The sequence below is a fragment of the Lissotriton vulgaris genome, chromosome 6 (assembly GCF_964263255.1).
Source record: "Lissotriton vulgaris chromosome 6, aLisVul1.2, whole genome shotgun sequence".
Lineage (NCBI taxonomy): Eukaryota > Metazoa > Chordata > Amphibia > Caudata > Salamandridae > Lissotriton > Lissotriton vulgaris.
In genome coordinates, this window is record NC_141694.1 from 152,642,975 (window position 1) to 152,664,795 (window position 21,821).

Here is a 21,821-nt window from a genome sequence, read left to right on the forward strand (position 1 = left end):
ATATTAGACTGAAGTTATGTGCACATCAGTATTGGACAGGTGATGAGTGTACAGTGCAAAAACACAGAGAGGAGTAACTCACAAATTGTAGGCATCAAAAGTACCTATATGGGATGGTATGACTCTTCATACCACATACCTGTCCCAAAGTGTTGTCAAGTGACAGCAATGTATGAGAAAAGTCACATATGAGGTCAGTTTGCCTTAGCAGGTCAGCACAGTGAGCACAAACTTAAACAAGAGCCATGGCTGATCAACAAAACACCAAGAACAACATGTGTTTGCCTGATTACATGTTGTAGCTGATTGAGTTGGGTATGACTGTTTATGGTTTGGGAATGAGTCAGTGTTTGATAGAATGAGTGAGTGATTTGTGTGCCAATTTTTATTGCTTTTTGTGTCCCTGGACTGATGTTGTACCATTCTTTGATTCTTATTTATGAAATAATGTATGTCTTACTGAGTCATTTAAAATGTGTTATATTTTTCTATGAAAATAAATAAGTGAATAAATAACTTGAGAATCTCGAGCTGTTCTGTGGGCGCTCTCTACTTGCTGCTGGAACCCTTTCGGGTCCTCTTAAAGACTGGGAACTCCCCTTTTCATGTTGTTCTTGATATATTTTGCCCTGATGGGTTGTTCCCCCTCCCTTTATCCTGTTTAGGCTTCAGGGTCCCTCTTTTGTTCTTACACTGATCAACAAAACACAACACAGACATTGCAGTAACACACTCTGCATACACACAGCTGACAGCAACAACAAGTAGGTATACCCCAGGATTTCAAGGTCACACCGACACACTGCACAGTGCTCAACCTACACCTCCTACATGTGCCGACAATCTGAAGCACATGTCTGATAATGTAAACAATCAGGCACTCATTACCTGGATAATTCATGTGTATAGGTGTCATATGCAGGGGCACATACACCTCAACACTTCTGACAATGACAGGCCAATCACACTGTATGACTACTCAAGTGCACATATTTAAATGAACCCAAGTGACTATGAAGACAGGCCATCACAAGATGACTACACTTCTACACTGCTGTTCACACATCAAGAAAGATACCACAGATATGACGGACCCTGTCCTCCCCGCAAGTTATCCTGTGGCTAGAATTCTCTTTCTCTTCTGTTGTGGTACTGCATCTGAATATGACATGTCTATAAAATTGGAGCACTAACAATAGAATGATTAGGATAAGAGTAGATCATCACAGACAGCCATCATTGGACCCTCAAGCTTCAGAGTTAAGAAGCACAAAAGTGCCTGTAACCTCTGACAACCTCTGAAAAAGAAAATCAAGTAATTGCCAATATGAATGTGGCATACAGAGCATGTGTCACATGAACATATGCACATACATTGCACTAGGCATCAAAAGTGGAAAACATCAAGGCCATTGGCCAGTCCAAATTTCTAGTCAAATGGGTAACACAGTCCACTGCCATGGGAATTACCACAGCTCAAAGGCTTCAAATGTAGGCCTAGGCTGCAAATTCCGTTCCGATTGCGGAATTTGGGTAATTTCGCGTTCCGCGGAGAACGAGGAGTTGCCAAAAATTCTGAGATACGCGGCTTCGCAGAATTTTTTGCTTGTTCGCGCTTTCAAAATGCGTGTTCGCAAGATATTTTTCCCCGAGCATGCAAACACCATTCGCGAACAGGAAAAAAGCACCGCGAACAGGTGGAACAAGCAATTCCGCGTGTTCGCAGAACTTTTGCGTGCTCGCAGAGATTTTTTACCATTTCGTGGAGCTTTTCGTAGCGCGACTACGCAAATTCCGCCCACCCCTATTCAAATGGGCAGTCCAGGCACCACTGTGGGAGAAATGGTGTAGGGAAGGGGTCTTGGCTTTAACTTTGTCTTTAAGTTGAACTGGGAGAGGCCGATTGTTGGGGCCAGTTGGAGGACTGGACCTGGGAGGGAGAGAACTGGCTGAGGTAGAGGGATCCATGGCTGTGGGAGCCTGAGGGCTGCTTGGACTGGGTGGAGTGGTGGCACAGGGAGGTGGAGACATGCTGTGTGGAGGCACATTGGCTGAGGGTGAATGTTGAGGGCTGGGTCTCAATTGTTTGGGGATCCGATAGCCCACAAGTGTCTTGGCCGGAGTGAGAAGTGAGGTAGGCACAACAGCCTCACTCTTCCCCAAAGGTGTAGCAGGTGCAGGTGGCTCTCCCCGTGTAGATTTGCTAGACCTGGTGGTACGCTGGGGGTGGCCTTGCCTCTTCCCCTGCATCCCTTGTTGTTGAGGTTAAACCCTCACTTTGCTCTCTTGTCCCTTCTTCACAGGAGTGTGAGTGGGAGTCAATGTTTTGGGTGAATCTGCCATCGGAATGTGTTTGGGTTTAGTTGTGGCAGGCACCAGTTTCACAGCAGACAGGGCAAGTGTTTGTGGGTCTTTGGGATCAGGCGCGTGGATGGGAGAATTTTGATGAATGTGATGTTGAAGCCTGCTTTTTGCCCTGATGCCCCTGAGTGTCATGTGATGGGCTTTTTGTTTTGCGCTCATGTGTGCCCGTTTGAGTTGTGGTAATGGTGTCTGTGGTCTGGTACGCTTAGAGTGCTGCTGTTGTGTACTGCGTGTGGATGTCTGGGTGCCTGAGGGCTCTAGCGTGTGTGTACTCTCATCAGGTGGTGCCCCTGGCAGGGTGGTTGCTGAAGGGACAGGAACTGGACTGGGAGCTTGGGACTGCTGAATGGCTGCAGTCACTGTGGAGGGCAAAGACTGGACAGTTTGTTGTTGGCCACCCACATCAGAATTAATGCCCTCCATGAACGCAACAACCTGTGACAACATGTTGCCATGATCCTGGAGGGAATTCAGGAGAGCAGTCTGACCCACACAAAGCTGGCACAAAATGTCTACCGCCTCCACACTGAGGGCAGCAGTAGAGACAGGGGCAGCGGCAGCGGTGCCTGGGAGGAAGGAGACTCTACCCTTATTAGGGCTGCTTGCAAGGACAGCACTTGCGGGAGCATCCAGGAACGTGGGCACTGGACGAGGTGTGGCAGAAGAAGATGCAGATCTTGAACTTCCTGTGCCCACCAACACAGAGGAGTCAACCCTGAAGTTGGAGATGTGGAGATTGGTGCTTCTGGGCAGGAATCATCCAGTGCACTCCTGTCCCCATCTGAGGCGCTGGTCCCCTCAGTGTCACTGAACTCCTGTGTGGCACTTGTGTCAGTAGCTTCCCAAATGGTGTCAGTCCCCCGTCCTTCCCTGCCCTCGGTAGATGCTGCAAGAGACAGACATAGCGTCAGTATAGTCCGATACTCACAAACATCATATGCAAACAAAGCACCAAACTTTAAAATTAGACTCCAATGTTAAACTCCTCCATGTACTTTCAGAATATTCTACATTTATGCAATTATCCGATGATGCATGGAAATATGCATAGTTGATATTAATGCTCCATGTTGCGTTGACACAGCCAAATAGCCGGGCCTGTGCCTCCCTGTAACCACACATACAATTGTCTGTATGCATACCTACGTGCCTGTAGGTGAGATAGCCATACATCAAAACATGTTGTCTCAGTCACATATGGACTCTCTTTAAGGGAACACCACAGATACAAACTCCAATATGTCCTTTTGAAGGGGCTACCTGATATCCACCATGTTCGGCTTCTAAGCACAACTACAGTTGTCCATTGGAGTCAGCTGTGTAGATGTCACAATTAATCTGTTGTGCACAGCACACATATATGAATGCACACTAACATGATACTCATTGCAGTTCACTGCCAGTTGATGTCTATGACACTCACACTGCAGCATATGTCACAAGGTCACATCTTATCTGCCAATGAAGTGCCAATGAGCACCATTGCATAATGTAGTCACAAACACAAAGCACTATAGCATGAGAATGAGAATTTAATGCAAGGCCTTCATATAGTGTGACATGTCACATACCAACATGTCTACACGTCCCTGACAGTCCCTCATTGATCCAAGGCAGGATTGTGTCTGCTGTTGATGATGAAGTTGGTGGACTCTATAAGGACAGCTGATGTGTGGCAATGCCTAGGGTCTGGCATATGACATCCCTATGTTGTGCTGACTGATGACATTGAGGACACATCAATGTGCCAATAAGTCACACACTGATGAAAAGCATTAGCCACATTCACTGAAGCACAAGGACACCCCTCCACAAAGCACACATACTCATGACTGACACTCCATAGTGCCTTAACAATTTCATAATAGCCATCCCAGTCATGTTGCTATGCGCACAAATGGCAAACGTAAATTAGCTCATGCATCACTGCAATCATCACCCTCTAACCTTTCAGCACACATGTGTACTTGCTGTCACTATGGCAGGTAATTCCATCATGTCATGCCATGCAGCTAATATTGGGCTAATATACTTTTAAATGGTGCTGTCCTTTTTATTATTGTGGAAAAAGGCACCCCTGGGACAGGTGTGACCCTTATCAACTCGCTGCTCCCTGAGTCCACATCTGTGCATGTCTGTAGCCACTAACACATCATCACATGAGCACACTATTGAGCTAGCCACACAGCGCCCACAAGCACGACAATTGTCCTGGGCTACCCACTTCACACAATGAATTACCCTGTGTAGGGGGTATTGGTGCAGACAATATCCATGCAATGTGAGTTTTAAAAATTTCAAGATGATTAAATATGACAAGGTTCATGGGTTGTTGACACATGAGAAACAAACTGTTGTACACAAGCATAACAACTGCACTCAACACAGAGGCCACTTAGAAGCCACTGCATCACACTAGAGACATCACAGAGCTCCGCACTGGCTCAGGGTTGGGATTCATGCTGTCACTCACACACAAAGTCACACTTTGCACAATACTCACCGCCAACTTGCTGCTGATGGGCCCTTAAGCGCCCATCTAGCTCTGGCTGTGTCACTGCCAAGATGCAGGACATTGGTGGTGTCATGCACCAACCTGTCACTTCGAGGGAGCACCCCAGCGTAATCTCTGCCATGTTTTTGCTCAGCCGGCAGATGTCATCCAACCTCCTGTGGCAGTGTGTATGCCGTCAGTTGGAGACACCCAGAGACCGCACCTTGAGTGCAATGGCTCTCCATATGGCCTTACTCTGATGGACCTAAAGCTGCAGGCATGGGAGACAAGAAGAGGAAGTTTCTGTGATACTGTGTTGTGTACCACTGTGTGTCAGTGCAGAAGCATGAACATACATATCACACTAATACATCAATGGAGAGCAGAGCCCATTCAGCAAGACACAGTACACTTGGATCAAATAATATCATAGCAATGAATACATGTATGATGATGGACACACTACATGGCCATCACATACACATGCAGAGTGCCAGCACAGAAACCATTGTAAAAATGGCCCTCATCTGTGATGCATAATGTGAGTGAGCATGACATACAATACAGTGGAAATGATGTGTTGTGACAGATTCATTGGGTCCTTTTAACAACGTCGAGGCAGGCTATGAGATGTTCTGCCCCTGGATTACTCGGGCACTAGACTAATTTATTCCGGTGAGCTGGTTCAAGGGTCACTCTCAGGAGTCTAGCCCTTGGTACAATGACGGCCTGACTACATTGAGGAAGTCGTGTAAAAGAAAGGAGCGCGTATGGAGGAAAGATTATGACCCTGGAAGAAAAGCACATTATCTGGCTGAACTTAAAGCATATCATAGAACCATTTGTAAGACGTGGGCGGACTACTACGCCACTGAGATTAAATTTAGCCCTAATCCTGCCAAATACATTTTTTAAATCTTAAAAGATCTTAGTGCCAAGAAGACCTTGGTGCCTATAACTACTTCCGAACTCCAATGTGAAGAACTGGCCTCCTTCTTTGTGGCGAAAGTACGAGCGATCTACCGGTCCTTTCCTTATTTGATCACCTCCTGTACTTATACTCCTTCTAGACCATGGCTGACCTCTAGTCTTGCGGCTATCCCGGAGATTTACTATGAGGAACTGAGTAGGCTGAGTGTGAAAATTAAATCTGGCTCTCCTGCCGACCCTCTAAAGCCTGCTCAGTTTAGGGACTCCTCCTTGCTCTGTCTGACGCCTTTGCGTCAGATAATTAACTCCTCCTTTTCATCCGCCATGGTGCCGGCACAATGGAAACAGGCTTGGGTCTCTCCCATTCTCAAAAAACCAACCTTAGACTTCACTGAGTCTGAGAATTTTATGCCTATTTCTCTTCTTCCCTCGGTGGCGAAGATTACGGAGGCTCATGTCAACATCACACTCACCAACTTCTTGTTCTCCAATAGCATTCTGGATGCAACGCAACATGGCTTCCGCTCTGGTCATAGTACAGAGACTACGCTCCTGGCTATGACTGAACACCTACGGACCATCCTCGATTCTGGTCAAATGGCGGCACTGATCCTGCTGAATATTAGTGCCGCCTTTGACACGGTCTTGCACAGTGTTCTACTTCAACGTCTGGAGGAGGCAGTCATTTCAGACCTGGCCCTGGAATGGTTTAGATCTTTTTTGACTGGAAGATCTTTTTGTGTCTCCACCCCTCCATATCCATCCCAGGTGCATTCCATTGAGCAGGGTGTCGCTCAGGGTTCGGCGCTGAGTCCCACATTGTTTAACCTTTATGTTCAGCCACTAGCTGCCGTCGCCAGGCAGTGGGACCTTTAATGGTCTCATTCGCTGACGACACGCAGCTGGTGGTTGCACTGACAGAAGGCTCTACCCTGAATGTCTCCAGGTTCAGAATCGGCCTGACGGCAGTGGCGGTCTGTATGACTTCCAATTGTTTGCAATTAAATGTTTTGCTAGTCGGCAAGAACACTGACTTGTGGGGTGACCATTGGTGGCCTAAGGCTCTGGGCAAGACCCTGGAACCTAAGAAGGAAATCAAGAACTTGGGGGTGTGGATGGACTCCTCTCTTAGCTTCTGCATCCACACTAAAAAAGTGGCTGGCACATGTTTTTTTGCCTTTTACGAGGTCTTAAACCTATCCTGAACTTTTTTGACTCGTCTACTCGTCAGCTGATAGTCCAGTCGACTATTCTTTCTCGCCTGGACTACGCCAGCTCCCTGCTTTTGGGAGCTAACCAAGCTGAGATTATCCGGATGCAGCGTATCCAAAACACGGTGGCCTGAGCCTTAGTAGGACTTCCTCAGTTCTGTTCCATCGCCAATACCATCTGGAGACTTCATTGGCTCCCCATGACAGAGCAGATTCAGTTTAAGACGTTGTGCCTTTCTTTTAAGATTTTGAAATTTGCCACACCCAATCTGCTCTGCAACTTGTTGACCCCGTATGTTCCTCCCCGTGTACGGCATTCTCCGGGAAAGCACCTGGTCACGATTCCCCGGGTGAAACACTGTCAAGCGGGAGGACGTTCCATCCACTACCCGGCAGCTAAATTGTGGAACTCGTTACCGGTCCACATACAGGATCTGTAATGTCTGCTGGACTTCAGGAAGGCTGTTAAAACACACCTTTTTCCACTAAAATAGCTTATTCTGGCCGTTCTATGTTGAGCTTCCAGCCGTAGCAATCTGTTCTTTTTCTGTTACTGGAAGCGCCGGGACGCCCTTTTGCTGGGGCAGCTGAGCATTATACAAGTTGCTATAACATAACATAACATAACATAACATAACGTGTGCTCATGACGGCCAGTAGCCGTCAGAACATTGCCGTTCCGCCCACGCGCGATTAATTCCCCGCCTGCGAAGGGCAATTAATCAGTGGGCGGAGTTCTGACGGCTCCCGGCCATCATGAGCCCACGCCCACTGTGATTTATGATGGGTGGGACCTGTCATAAGGACCTGAGTGCCACATCCCACCCCGCCCCCATCCACACCGCGACGAAATTCGCACCGCGGCGAAGGGGTTACATTAATATTTTGTCTTAAGTTAGTATTTTGTCTTAAATTAGTATTTTGTCTCAAATTAGTATTTTGTCTTAAGTTAGTATTTTGTCTCAAATTAGTATTTTGTCTTACGTTAGGGGATTTTGTCTTAAATTAGGATTTTGTCTTAAGACCAAAATTTAAGAAAAAATTCTGATTTAAGACAAAATCCTAACTTAAGACAAAATACTAACTTTACTACTAATAAATGCCTTCTGGTAATACCAAAAGTAGTTAAGTTTAGGATTTTGTCTCAGATTAATTCTGTGAATTGGCCCCACTGAGATTAAACGTGGGCCATCACAGAAATCACATGCATGTAAAATATGAATTGAGAACCAGTGACTACACATGCAAGACTCAACACATCATGGAATCAATAGAAGGATGACATGTCCACCTCACATTTATCTGATTTGTCATAGGTGAATTACCACCAAGAGTGTTACACTCAGGCATTGTACTCTTGTGCATAATGGACCCATCTCTATAGGGTCAATTTGAAAACTGTACACACATTATACAGTACCCTCTGGCCCAAATACATTTGCAATGTCACAAATGAGCATATGAACACTTAATGGACTATGACGTCACGTCATACTACTGCACAGTAACATCATGTGAGCATTCTGAGCACTCTCAAACGTTTACTCAGACACTTACCTGTACATCTGGAGCACCATACAGCCTACCATACTGTGAAAGGACCTCATCCACCAGGAGTTCAAGCTCCTCTGAGGTGAAGGGACGGGCCCTGATGTTCTCAGTTCTCGCCATCACTGGGTCCAGAATACAGGAACAGGAGCAGTTGGTGGTGATGAATGGCAGGCAGCAGTGTCTGAATGCAAGTGACATGTGTGGCTCTCCCACTTGAGTTGTTTCAGTGGTACTCTGCTGATGCAATTGGTCTGAATAGTTTGCATTTTTTAATTGTATCCAATGACCGGGATCACGGTAGCAGAGCACGCCTACGCGATCGCAGTTTCCATTGGCTGCAATGGCCTTGGTGGTGTCACACCGTAGGGGCCAGCTGGTCTCTACCACAATCCTGCATCATTCATTTATATCCAATGACTGGAACTGCGGTAGCGGAGTACGCCTACCGTGAGTTTTAAAGATGTATTGCCCTACTGCGATGGCGGAGCACTTCTACCGCATCTTTGGACACATTGTGCTATTGCATTGCCACTTGACAATTCCCTGCACTGATCACGATGCATTTACACTTTCATGTTGCACCTGGTTGTAAAGTGAATTGAGAGTGTGACATTAAACTCAATGATGCCCACACATGTCATGTCCGTACACATGAGAACATGCATTGCCATGTACTTCCTCACATGTCAATTATGATATTTGTGTGCATGTACACAGTTTTGATGTGTAATGTAGTCTCGTTTTTGTGATCATGTCAATATGTTAAATGGCTACTCAACCCACAGCAATAATGGACTGACCACATTATGTGCCCATATCACTGTGTACAGTGCTGTATTTATCCTGATAGTTGACCAGCTCACACACACTGTACTCATTGTGTACAAATGTTGTGCATAGTGATACTAAAGCAAGGAGGTGTTGTAGGTAAAGCAGCTACATAGAAATCAGGAATAATCCTGTTCGCCACATGTGGTGTTTCAGCTACACCCAGGGCTGGTGACACAAGATGTAGGAGTGTACCATTAAATATTCACATAGTCTATATCTGATATGGACGTAGTTAGCATGTACATACTGACCACATATATGACTACATGAAATCAAGGTGTCTGTGCATGTGATTTGTGCATGAAGCTGTTGTTACAGTCCTGTCAATTTTGGTGCTGTGTTAGTCATTTGGTAAGATGGTTGCCACATCTTATCTGTGTATTGTATTTACATGTGTCCTCTTTCATTATACGTAGGAGATGACCAAATGTGCATCAGCCTTTCCCAGTGCTGGCAAACATGGAGGATGAGGACATCATAAGGAAGTTAGGTCTGAATCCCCTTACCCTTCAAGAGCTGTGTGCTCAGTTGGAGCCCCATCTGAGGCCTCACAGAACCTATCCAACCGCTTTGACACCAACAGTTACGTTGATGGCCGCACTGTATTTCTTTGCTACTGGTTCGTTTCAGTACACAGTGGCCATCACCAGTGGGATCTCTCAAGCTATGTTCAGGATGGTGCTGCATGATGTGCTGTCCGCAATGTTGACCTGCATGGACCGCTACATCCACTTTCCAAGGAGACATGAATTGGCAGATGTGAAGGGTTATTTTTATGACCTTGGACACATACCTAATATTGTTGACTGCACACATGTTGGCCTATTTCCACCACATGCATGTGAGTACATCTACCACAACAGGAAGCTTTATCATTCCATTAATGTGAAAGTGGTATGCCAAGTGAATATGATCCTCTCCCATATCTGTGCCAAATTTCCAGGTTCAGCACATGACTCCTACATACTGCGTAACAGCATCATCCCACAATTGATGGTAAATCTGCCTCCGGAGCGTGCCTGGCTTTTTGTTGAGCCTGCTGAGTCAAGTAGTGTGCTGTATGTGTGACATGCTGTTTTCATCAACTGTTTGCATTACAAGATTGGTCTGTGTATCTCACAACTAGGTGACTCTGCGTACCCCAACCGGCCTTGGTTGCTAAGCCCACTGAGAAATCCAAGGACCCCGGGGGAAGTCCGCTATAATAATGCACATGGGTGGACACGTCGTGTAGTGGAGCGTGCTTTTGGGCTTCTGAAGTCTAGATTTTGGTGTCTGGACAAGAGCGGTTATGCATTACTCTACTTTCCCCAAAAGGTGTGTCAGATCATAGTTGCATGCTGTATGCTCCTCAAACTGGCCTTGCGCAAAGATATTCCCCTTCTCCTGGACAATGATGAGCAGCAGATGCACCCCACTGCAAATCCACACATGCTCCGTGACGATGATAGTAGAGAAGAGGAAGCTCATTGACAACTACTTCACTGAGTGTAAGTGACATTGTACAACAATGACATTGTCTGTTGGCTTTGATGGTAGTGGCTAGGCATAGATGAGCTTTTTGGATGCTGGCTGTTGTTGGCTCACTGCTAATGGCTGATATGTTTGGCACAGTTTATTGTTTTCCACGTACCTCATGTCTATGTTGATGGTGTTGGTCATTGTTATGCGTAATGGGTAATGTACCTTCTTGACTAGTGGTGTGTTTTTGCTCTAATGGTATCACTTGACAAGTAAATGTCATTCTCTTGTTTCTTTCTAGGTTCCGTCACCCTATAAATGCCTCGTCACAATCAGAGCTTGTGGTACATTGGAATCTGAGTTGACATTGTACATACTGTGATAGACATGGAACTGATAAAAAAGGCATAGGTGTGTAAAGAGTGTTTATTTTCAAACAGTTTTTGTGAAAGAAAAGTTATTGTTTGTGAAATTGTGCAAAGAGAGTTTTGAGTTGTCAGTGATGGTAAATGAGAGAAAAAGAGTAGTCACCACATTGATGTACTCACACAGTCCAACACACTTCTGCCATCAACCTGGCAATGTGGGTTAGGATAATTAACAAAGTCAATGTCAAGGGCAACACAAGTGCCATCATGGCTGACTCAGCGATTTGCCTTTGGTTAGTGCTTTGCCACGTGATCCTTCGGTGGTGTTTCTCAGACGTCCGCTCCTACCTCTGCTGCAGGCTTAGCAGTGTCTGAGGAGTCATTATTTTGCAGCTCATCCCTCTCTGTGGCTGCAGCTGAGGTAGTGGGAGTATCAGCAAGCTGACCACTAAAGGGGGGGTTGAGCTGTCATTTGAGCCGCATGTCTGTTCTTCAGAACACCCACAAGCTGGCCCATGAGATCCACAAGTTGGCCCATACGTGTGTCCATGGACCTCAGCAGCAGGCGGAGCTCACACACTTCTTCTACAACCTGGCCCATCTGTCCCTGGTTCTGTTCATTTGCACTAAGGACTCTTGAAACAGTGGCCAGTGCTTCTGTCTCAGTTTCTTGCTGTGATTGTCCCCCAGTTGCCCTCCCACCTGATCTGCTGACATGGACCTGTGGCGTTGGGACTTGATGCACCCGCACACTCTCTCTGGCATCCTCAGATTGTGTGGTGATGTTGGTTACCACTGAGACAGGGAGAGTGTTGCATGCAGCAGTGGGGATGATGGAGGTGGCTGCCGTAGAGGTTGTTGTAGCAGAGGTCAGCGCTGTTGTTGTCGCTGTGGTGGTGGTGATGGGAACAATGAGGACCTGAGACATAGTGCGCCCTGGCAGTCCTGAGGGGCCAGTTTGTGACTCCTCATCGGAGAAACGTAGGGAATCTGTATTAGAGATTTTATGGTCTAGGGGAGGGGGAGACAGGCTCTGCTGGTTGGTGGTGTTTTTAGCTGTAGTTGCTTGTGGATCGCCTGTTGAACAGAGATTACATTGTCAGTAATGTGCACTCCACAAGCTTGGTGTTAGGCTTTTGGATGTTACATTTGATACACCAAACATTTTAAACTGCAATCACTTGGTATGGCTGAAAGATAAATAGCATCATGAAATGATGTTGAGGTACATACATTACTTGTCCATAGAGTGACATGTAAATTGAAACCATGTGCCACGTACAATATGTGTGATTACAAGGACATATCATAATCTACCAACTTGATGGACATCAACTTTTGATAATTCATAATGTTTGTTTACTCTTCAAATGCCTCCACAACACAGAACCCCAATACCTCAACAAGAGAATCTCCTTCCACGTACCCGAGTGAAACCTCCGATCCGTCGAAACCCCACAAATCTGCAAAGCCAAAACAGGTGGAAGGGCCTTCTCCTACATCGCGGCCAAGACCTGGAACGAGCTCCCAATCAACACCAGGCACGCCCCCTCCCTGAACATTTTCAGGAAGAGAATCATGACCTGGCTCTTTGACTGAACGGAGCCGCTGACCCCTCCCCCCCCCCCCCGAGCGCCTTGAGACCTTCACAGGCGAGTAGCACGCTTAAAATTCACCTGATTGATTGATTGATGGAATCAGTTTCAGCTATGCAAAAAATATTTTGGAATGTAACACATGTTCATTCATATAATGTACTTTTGTTTGTTTGTCAGATTGACAGAGCATGTTTTGGGTTCATGTGGGCTTTCATGCTCTGTCACCTTGGCACTTATACATTGCATTCTGTGCTATGCATGATTGTGCCCTGATTTTCTTTCACATGTGACTTGGTGAGTCAAAGTGTAATTTCTGTGACAGTTACATGTGCTTAGCTGGCTGCACACTGGATGTAACCTTCAAATCTATGATGAGTTGGCCGACATGTGAGGGATGGTGTGGTCATATGGCTCCATGCATTTTGAGAAGGTTGACAGGGTGCATCCACTGACTACCTACCTGTTAGGTAACACAGTGGAGGGAAATGGTTGCCACATGGTTGTGGTTATGAGGAGTGCTCCATCTTGCTTAACTGTGGGATAAGGGGGCCTGATGGGAGTTGTAGTGCTGGCTTCCTACCCATATACACCCCTCCCTGTTAAGATGGCTACCTACCTGTATGTTTGATGAGAGCATTGAAATGCCTGCCACATGGTTGTGGGTGTGGGGAGTGCTCCATCTTGCTGAGCTGTGGGACAAGGGGCCTGGTAGGAGTTGAAGTGCTGGCTTCCAACCCACATACCCCACTCCCTGTTAAGATGGCTACCTACCTGTAAGTTTGATGAGAACAATAAAATGGCTGCCACATGGTTGTGGGTGTGGGGAGTGCTCCATCTTGCTGAGCTTTGGGACAAGGGGCCAAATGGGAGTTGTAATGCTGGCTTCCTACCCACATGCCCCCTTCCCTGTTAAGATGGCTACCTACCTGTAAGTTTGATGAGAGCATTGAAATGGCTACCAAATGGTTGTGGGTGTGGGGAGTGCTCCATCGTGCTGAGCTGTGGGACAAGGGGCCTGGTGGGAGTTGTAGTGCTGGCTTCCTACCCACATACCCCCTTCCCTGTTAAGATGGCTACCTACCTGTACGTTTGATGAGAACAATGAAATGGCTGCCACATGGTCGTGGGTGTGGGGAGTGCTCCATCTTGCTCAGCGGTGGGACAAGGGGGTCTGGGGGGAGGTGTAGTGCTGGCTGCCATTCCACAAACACCCCTCCCTGTTAAGATGGCTACCTACCTGTTAGTTTGAGGGGAGCAATGAAATGGCTGCCACATGGTTGTGGGGAGTGCTCCACCCTGCTTAGCTGTGGGACAAGGGGGCCTGGTGGGAGTTGTAGTGCTGTCTTACTACCCACATACCCACCTCCCCATTAAGCTACCTGTGAGTTTGATGAGAACAATGAAATGGCTGCCACATGGTTGTGGGTATGGGGAGTGCTCCATCTTGCTCAGCTGTGGGACAAGAGTGTCTATTGGGAGTTGTAGTGCTGTCTGCCTGTACACATGCCCCAATGGAACTATTGCTAGCTACCTTTGGGGTGATTCATAGAAAGGGAATATTAGATCTTTGAAACATGTGTTGGGAAAAGTGTGTTGTACGTAAGTGCTTTTAGGTCTAGGAAGTGTATCTATCTTTCTTGTTGTGAACGAAAGTACATAGCAGTGTAATTGGACGCATTTGTTAGTACTTACCAGCCTCCGCTCCCCCAGGTATTCCTGTGAGACTCCTGAATGCAGTGTGGCAAGCGCCTTATCCTCCCATTCAGTGAATGTTACTGGTAGAATGAGAGGGCCACCACCAGTCTCTGAGCCAGCTCATGGTTCTTGTTGGCACGCTCTTTCACCCTGCTCTTGAGGTCATGCCACCTCCTCTTGATGTCACGCAGGGTGCATACTGTGGTCCCTACTGCATTGACTTTGTTGACTATCCTTTCCCACATTTGAGTTTTTCTTACTACTGGTGTCTGTTGGACCCTGCTTCCAAACAAATGTGGTTCTACTCTGATTATCTCATCTACCATGACTGACAACTCATTGTCTGTGAATGTTGGCATTTTTTTCTGTGTCATGGTGTGTGATGTGCAAATGGGTGACAAGTGCAGGTGGGAAGATGCTGGCAGAGATGTGTGAGGTGGGTGGTTGTGATGGTGTGATGTGTGATGATTTGCCTCTCCTTTGTGTTGTGATGTTTGGCCCTTCACTTCTGGAGCTATACAAAGGATGTGGGGTAGGGAAGGGGTTTCTTTTATACTCAGCTATCTGGGTGTATCCAAATAAGGTATTCATGTCAGGTGTGTTTTCTGGCAGGACCTGGGATTTTTATTTTTTTTGGCCATGGGGATGTGTTGTTGGGGTGTGTGAAATGTTTTCGGAGCCAGCAAAATAAAATCAGCCACACTTGGTAGCCTTTCCTTTTTCCGTGTGACCACAGCGGTCTGAATGCAATAATCCTTCTGTCAGCTCTGCCATTCATCTTTTTGCACAACTGCAGCAGTCGGAAACAACTGATCATTCCGCTGGCTATGCCATCTTATCCTAATTAAGCATGGGCGAATTTTGCGAATCTCGCGTTCGCGAATTTTGCGGATTTGCGAACTCGCAATCCGCAAAATCCGCGAATTCTCGCGAATTTGCGGATTTTTTTTTTGTGTTTGCGCGGGTTTCTGCCAGTTCGCGAGCGTTTTGTACAATGTCGCGAATTGCGAACTTACCTGTCGGGTCGCAAGTTTCGCGAACTTGTTGTTTCTACGTGTCCAGCCTGTTTGGGACACTCTTCTTCATCACTGCCACTCTCTGTCACCACTGCCACTCTCTGACTACTCATGCCACCCTCTGTTTCATCACAGCACCCTCTGGTTGTCCAGTCAGTGTACATTATTGTGGCAACGCAAGCACACCTTCCCTGCCTCAAGTGACCTGAATTAATTTGGGGCTGATTAATGTGTCACAGAATATTTTTTTAGCTGGCACCTGCTTCCTTAGTGCTTCCTGATTAGTGATCTTTTGCACTTGCTAAGTGCTTTCATTGTTGCAAAACTAGTTACAACACCTTCCCTGCCCCAACTGACAATAATGAATTAGGGGCTGATTAATGGATTTGAACTTCCAGCCTGGCTCCTGCTTGTCTCCCTTAGCTGTAATTCAGGACCTTTGTGGCATATGTGTAACTATTCTGAGGTTCAGAGCAGGGTCACATAATAGTTGCAACTGGCAACTGAACTCTGGAGGGGCCCCTCAGGTAGCACTACAGGAAATGGCTACTAATGATGAGCCTGAACTTTTGAACCTGGTAAGTAGTTTCAGTTTTGCTAAGATCGTATTTCTGCAATTTTGCACTTATTCGCGGGGCGCGAAGTGTACTGGGAAGCCGCGAACTCACGCGAACAGTGCGAGCAAAATCCGCTGCTCGCGGATTTGGCGGGTGATTCGCGAATCTCGCGGATTGCGAATTTACCGAAAATCCGCAAAATCCGCGAGCGAAACGGATTTTCCGCCCATGCTTAATCCTAATTTTACTTCCCCAGGTTTTTTTAGGAGAGGAACTATGATAGCTCATATATAGGCTCTAGGGCCCTTATTTATGAGGCCTTGCGTCAGTTTTGCGCCGCCGGTGCGTCACTTTTTGTGACGTACCAGCGGCGTACAAAATGCGCCTTGTTGCGCCATATTTAAAAAGTGACGCATCTAGGTAGATGCGTCACTTTTTAAACCCCTGCGCCACATTATACCTGCGTCAGGTATAATGTATGCAGAGGGGGTGTTCCCCCGCAAAAAGCCTCGTAATAGTGACGCAGTGAAATCTATGAGATTTCACTGCGTCACTTTTAGGATGCTGTTGCGTCAAAATCTTGCGCCTGCTTCACAGCAGGCGTAAGACTGACGCAAGCCCTTTCACATGGGGCTTTCCCCATGTGAAAGGACGCATTGCTGGAGTTGCGTCACTTTTGTGACACACTCCAGGAATGCGTCACTTTTGCGCTTACATATGCGTCAGAAATACTGACGTATCTGTAAGTCCTTGCGACATGATGCGTCATTCATTAAATATGACACATCATTGGTGTCGCAAGGAGTGCGCAGTGAAAAGTGACGCATCGCTGTTTTCACGCAGCAATGCGTCACTTTTCATAAATGAGGCCCTAGGAACACAACCTTGTGTTAATGATTTGTTCAGAAGAGAAAGGGTTGGCTCAGGACTTGCAGTAAAAACTTCTTTTGAAATATATTTTAGAATGCATTAAAGTTAGTTGAATGATTGTTGATAAAAAATGTTTCCTTATTTTGTAAATTCAAAATGGATTGGTAAAATACTTTTTAATTAAAAAATAAATATGTTTTAATTTTACAAATGTTTAGCATTAACTTACATTTAGTTTAAATAATTTTATTTAATTGTACGTTATTTCTTATGTTTTTGTATTCTTAGTCTCTACTAGCATTATTTTCTATGGTAAGGTGTGGTTGGATATTTTTAGTGCTGGGCTTGCTTTGTTTTAGTAGTAACTTACATCTAAAGGTTTGGTTCTAAAACTGCACTTTGAAGTACATGTTTTAATAATGAAAAACAGAGCCGGACTGGCTGTAGCGGGCACCAGGCATTTTCCCAGTGGGCCGGAAGGGTGGGGGACGTTTTTTGAGTGGTGGGGGCTGGTTTTGCAGCAGTGCTGCAATATCGGCCCCATGTAACAAAAGTAGCAGCAGTGGTGCTGAAGCGGTCGGCAGCAGTGCTAATGCGGTGGCACTGCTACTCCTTACAACCCCCCTGGCCTAACTGAAGTGCCAGGGCTGTTTTGGGTTCCAAGTCCGGACCTGCTACAAAACGTTTCAGAAAACATACTACAAAGTGTACGTTTTGCCTAAACTTATTTGTGCTGAGTTCTCTGCCCTGATTACAGAGCCTTCGCAAATGTAAGTATAGACTTTAGAAGTAAATGTGGGAGAGACATGGGAGTGGGGGTGGGAAAATGGCCAAATTTACCACTAAGAGGCCGATTACGATCTCGTCTGGAAAGCATTCCTACCGAATATGTACTGGAATGCTTTCTGGACGACTCAGATCAAGTGAGTCCGAATGAGCGATTTGGATGTATCCGAATGTTTCCGGATATGATTCGGTTGGACTCCCATTGACTTCAATGGGAGCCTGTGTTCCGAAGTAGAACACAGGCTCCCATTGAAGTGAGGGGTGGCTGGGGATAACCTTACATCCTGTGGCAGGCACCCTCGGGTGCCTGCCACATTGTGCATGGTTGGAAAGGCAGTTCCCATGGGTACCCTCACAGGCCCGATTGGGAGGGCCCAGGGTGAAGGGGGCCCTGCTTTGGGCCCCTAAAGACAGATTCCGGCAGTTGATTTGTTCTGGAGTAACCGATTCGGAACACCTGTCCGAATCAGTCATCGTAATCGCTCTCTCGGAAAACGGGTCCATAGAGTAGTACGATTCGGCTCCGAAAGACTTGACCTGAACTGATTAGGACAGCCCTACTTGTCTACGGGCATTTAAATCTGTCATTGGGAACTGTGTACGATTCAGTTGGCAACAAGGGTTTCCATTCAGATTCGGAAAACTGGAATCAAATTCGGAGCCCGGCCGAACGGAATCGTAATCGACCCCTAGGAGGGATAAGATTAGCAAAGAGAAAGTAAAATGTAGGGAGAGTCAGTGAGGGGTTTAGGAGGGACGTCACCCAGCCACACAAGAGTAAACCAATGACATTACTCTGGGGTGTAGTTATGTAACTTAAATTTTTTTTGTAAGTTTACACTTGGACTTTGTGAATAGTGAAAGTTATAATCTTACTAAAAAGCTTACTCAAAAGTGTAAATTACCTTTGTGAATAAGGTATTGAATAGTTTGTGATTATTGAATACTAGTATACTTATTCAAAAGAGTAACCTTACTAAAAAATGTAATTTCCCTCTGTGAATCAGGTCCTTAGTCTCTAACATGTATGTTTTCAGTCCATGGAAGAGAACTGTGTGTGCTTTTGTCTAAAGTTTTTCAGAAAACATAGGAGTCAAAATGCATTAATTGTTCTAACCAGCTATATTGCGTTAGCATCTGGCTTCAAAGGATATTGAGCTTGTACCTGGGCCTCACTTTTTAAGGGAAACACATGTGGAAGGGAAGCAGCGTTTATAACGCAGACTATGCAGTGCCATTACAATGCAGGCATTACAAAGAATGCGTCATTTTCACATGCTCCATTACAACACAACTCGTTACAAAGACTTGCTTTAGGGAACACATTGTTGGATTTTAAATTCAACACCTTTCCGACTGTTGCACAGACTGGAGTTGCAACAGTAAAATATACATTTTCAAAGTCCAGCACTTTCCTAAGGCAAGTCGTTGTAACAACTTGCGTTGTAATGGAACACATGGTAACGACACGTTCATTGTAATGCCCATGTTGTAAAGGCATGGGTTGTAAAAGCATGTGTGAATACCTCATACATCCCATGTGGAAGGCACAGTATATCACCTTCAATTTGTATTTCAACATCATAAATCCTGTTTGGAGGATTTACATGGGCATCCGTCTTCTCACCTTCATGTATGATTTTCATCATCCATCGCCACAGGAAGTGACACCACTAGTTTCCAGCCGAAACTGTATTTAAAGGAAGAAGCCAAGCAGGAGGATTCATTTCCATCATCCTTCTACACAGGAAATGACATTGCTGGATTTCCCATTATCCATTTGCTACCTTCACAGACACTTGTAAACATGCAACTGTCCTCCCATTGTTGAGGAAAGCCTTTGGGGACCCTTCAATGTTTTCCAACTACAGGCTGATCTCCCTCTACCATTCTTGGTCAAGGTCTCAGAGAAATCCAACAGATACCTCACCGAAAATCTCAATAGCCACCAACTCCTTGATATCCATGAGTCTGGTTTCAGACTCAACCACAACACAGAAACTGTCCTCATCACAACCACGGATGACCTCTGCATGGCTCTGGACAGAAGAAACATGATGGCCTCCATCCTCCTGGACCACTCTGCAGTATCTGACATGGTCTCCCACCTGATCCTCATCCAGCGCCTACACAACATGGGAATCCACGGAGACAAACTCTGTTAGATCTCCTCCTTCCTGATGAGAAGAACCCAGTCAGTCAGCCTGGCACAGTACACCTTGGATGCCTGCGATCTCATCTGCAGAGTTCAGCAAGGATCCTCCCTGAGTATGACCCTCTTCAACACATATTTAATCCCTTTAGTCAGCATCATCTGCTTTCATGACATCAACATCCTGTTTTAAGCCGACAACACGCAACTCATTCTTTCCATCATGGACAAGGCACCCAGTACTTGGATCAAGTCCAATACCGGAATGATTGAAATCGCCCATCGGAAGAAGTGTAGCTGTTGGAAGCTGAACACCAACAAGACTAACATCATGATCTTCGGGAAGATCACTTCATTGTTGGACTCCAACTGGTGGCCAACAGAGCTAGGACAGACACCCTCCTCCACCACCCATGGCAAGAACCTCAGGATCGTCATTGACAGCAAACAAGTCAATGCTGTCATCGCCTCATGCTTCCATACCCTGAAGATGTCGAGGAAGATTTTCAAAAGGCTCCCAATCAGCACTTGGAAAACCATCACACACGCCCTCATCTGAGCTACGGAAATACCCTCTAAGTCAGGAGCAAGAAAAAACTAATAAAAAGACTGCAGTCCCTTAGGAACTCAGTGGCCAGAATTACTCTCACCCTCTAATGCCACATTTACATCATACTGTTGCAAGGATTTCTGCTCATATACAGAACTGTGCACAGAGACCTAGGACATTAGTGAATTGTTGTGTACCAGAAACTCACCTCAGTACCTAGAAACCCCAACCAGCTAGCAATCAGTGTCACATTAGCTCTTCATCCTATAGCAAAGTAACCAATGATTAGACAACCTAGAACATGCGACTTAGGACCATCTCAGGAATGGTAGGAAGTGAGAACACTCTTTTGTTATACTCTCATACCAGTCCACAGCAGGAGTAAAAAAGAGACACGGTAAGGTTAAAATATTTATTTTAACGACATGATCTCAAGCGCAGTATTTTAGTAAACATAAGCATACATATGATTAAAAATAATATGGTCAGCATGGTTACAACTCCATAAAATACAAAAGGAGGAATCATATTACAATGATAGTGCAAACAGGTGATAAAACGCATGGTTTAAACACTCTCCCTATATAGGAACTATGTATTATCAAACTATTAAAGGTCTCTTGAGCTTGTTTTGGGGAACCCCATTACCTGTCCGCTCAGTAAGTGTAAATTACATCTGGACCGGTTAGTCTCTCTGCATGCCTGGAATCTTCCAAGTGTGATAAATTCTGGCAAGTGTGCTATGATAAAGGCGCCAGAATCCTACTCGGCTTGCAGCTGCCAAAATGTTGTGTCTAGAATGTGTTACACGGACACGCCGATAAACAGGCTCATATGGTATGATAACCTTGGCGGTTCAGCACTCACTGTACAGACTAGGGGCACGAGGTGTGTCTAGAGATTTTAAAAAACAAACCTTTTCTCATGTATAGACCTTCGTGAAAGCTAACTTTGCAAAAACAGCTAAGCAGTGTCGTGTCCAAAAAGCAGCAAAAGGTAAAATGGCGTTTCAACTTCTAATAAGCCATCCTAACTTGACATGCACGCAAAAAGAGGCCCATAAACCATACTACAATACCACACCTGAAAGAGCTCCACTGGCTCCCCATACACAAACTAGAACAATTCGAACTCCTCACCCATACTTTCAAGGCACTACATATAAATAGTCCTGCATACCTTAACAACTGCATCTGCTTTAACAAACCTACCAGATATCTCTGCTCAACTGGACTCATACTAGTACACTTCCCATGCATATGGAAAAACAGACCCTGAGGTTGACCCTTCTCCTACATCACTCCATAAGCATGGAACAACCTGCCACTACACATAAGAGCCTCCTCCTCCTCATTTCTCGAATTCCGCAAGAAACTGAATAACTAGC